A 2420-nucleotide genomic window follows, 5' to 3' on the forward strand; every position below is an offset into this window, starting at 1 on the left:
CCAGGTCTTGAGTAACTCTGGATATGATTTACAATTTTAAATATGATACCAAGTCTTGGGATGGAATTTCCGAGGCTGCTAGAGGAAGACAAAAAAACTAAAAAGGGAGAAAAATCTTTAAATTTGATTTGGTAAATTAAAATTTCATGAAGAAAATTAAAAGTACAAAGGAAAGCCCAATAATCACCACTAAGTACAAAGGAAAGCCCAATAGTCACCACTTGGTAGATAAGTTTACTTAGAAAAAAATAGCAATAGCAGGGCAATCTCAATGTGAGCTTACACCAAGTATATTTAAATTCCTTAAAGAAATAAAGGACCTTTTTTATTCAGTGTGTTTCTTGACAATTGTTACCTAGAGTCTCAGAATTCCTACCTCTTTGCCCACTTTCCCACCACCCTTTGCTGTCTGGAAGCCTGGAGGCAATGATGACTATGGTCATGCTACTGGCTGCTCCGTGAAGAACAATAAGGACAAAAAATAATATCCAAAGGTATTTTGGTACCAAAAGTGTTATCTATAGCAAGAAAGATGAGCAGTCTTTTCTAACCAATGAGATTTCCAAAAAGACTTCAGAGAGCCAAGATGATGTCAAAGAAAATACAAAAAAAGACTTGTTAGATATTATTAAGAGCATGAAATTTGAATTAAGTACTGTAAACGTACAAACAACAAAGTCACCTAACAGAAGACCACTTGCAAATTTGGAGGTTACAATTGGCAGGCCTAAGAAAACTACAGAAGATACAACAAAGAAGAGAAAGGGGCAGCTCAGTTCTGAGTTGGTGGCACCTCCATCTGCTATTGCAGAATCTCTCCCTTTCAACAAGCAGACAACCAAATCAGAACTGCTCAAGCAACTCTGGCAGCATGAGAAAGACATGAGGGCATATGTAGACAAAAAGAGATCTAAAACTAGTGTCAGCAACATAATATCAGATATGAAAGTTGCCAGATCTGTTACAGCTAGAGTTAGTACATGACCAGAGCATAAGATTCAGTTTGATGAAGGATTGGACAGTGACCTTGGTCAGAAGAGGACGGCTGATCTTAGAAAACATCTTAGGAGAAATATATTCAAGGGGAAGAGACTTAATATTTTTGACATTAAGACAGTTACTGAAGAATCACCTGAACCAGAGAAATCACCTTCACTTTGGAATGTAGAATTTGCTAAGCAGGTTGCCAGAGTCAATGAACAGCTTATTTCTAATGGATTTGAAGAGATGATCCAGTGGCCAAAAGAAAGGAAGCTGTGGAAGTTCCCAATTAGCAATGAAGCAGGTTTTGATGGTGAGTACATGTGCCCTACAGCAAAAACAAAAACAAAAACAAACAAACAAAGTTATTTTGAGTAGTCACAAGCACTAAACATTCCAAAAGGAAAACACAGTGAATGAAAGAAACTATAAATGTGGGAAAGTAGTGAGGGATAAATTTCCAAACTAGAGTCAGGTGTTTGCTTTCTTCTCACTTTTAAAATCCCATGAGTCCTAAGTAAATAATAATAATAATAAAACAATCTGTTGTTAAGTGTTCTGTGGTCAGTATGCAGACTAAAGGGGATTTTATTTTCTTACAGTAACCACAGAAATTAAACAGGTTACCTACCAAATGCCAAATAATAATAAATAAAAACAAAGTTGGCATTGGATTTAGTTTGGGAAGTTTCCAGAAGCATTTGATAACCAATGTACTGTAGCAGAAGACAGGCATATGAAAATCTTGTTTGAAAGGGCTGCTTTAATCTGTCTTGCATTCTTTCTGTCCTCTTCCCTTAACCTTCCTGAAGTGGAGCAAAGGGAGATCAGACTTAACATTTTTATACTATTTAATTCTACTAAGCTCTTCTCTCCTGCTGTCCTTGACAGTATACTGCCCTCAACTGTCACTGACTTAATGACACTGATCCTGTCACATCAATTTTGACTTTATAGACTTAGGACCCTGAAATAGGTGCTCTACTACAGACAAATTTCTTTCCCCCTGGATCCACTCATCTATTTTCCTGGCCATCACTTCTTCTCTTCTGCCTTGTTTCTCATATGAATACACTTATCTCTACTCTAAACTAGCAATGGGGTCCCTGAAGAATTTCAGAGGACATTTATGCCTCCCATTAAAGACTTGACCCAAAGCTATGATTTCTTTGTCTGTGTGTACCTCATGTTGTAACCAAAATGGCATCACCACATCCAGCAACTCAATCCAGAAGCTGTTGAATTATACTTAAGTCATATTTGTATACCGTTTCCCCCCCACATTTTATTGAATCACCAAAGACCCTAATCAATCCAAATACCCTCATAGCAAACAGGGGTGACACACACATTTCCATGAACACAAGTCTAACTTTATGCATCCTATAAAGTAGCACCTAGCTGGGGATACATATCCTACTGCGGTCATTAAATAGATA

General features: G+C 37.2%; 1 pseudogene; it reads left to right on the forward strand.

Annotated features, from left to right (window-relative positions):
• The first annotated feature begins 351 nt into the window (after positions 1-351).
• LOC102485314 (28S ribosomal protein S31, mitochondrial pseudogene) lies at positions 352-1901 on the forward strand (annotated as a pseudogene).
• Positions 1902-2420: the final 519 nt, after the last annotated feature.

Source organism: Tupaia chinensis, unplaced genomic scaffold (assembly GCF_000334495.1).
Source record: "Tupaia chinensis unplaced genomic scaffold, TupChi_1.0 Scaffold144069_1, whole genome shotgun sequence".
NCBI lineage: Eukaryota > Metazoa > Chordata > Mammalia > Scandentia > Tupaiidae > Tupaia > Tupaia belangeri.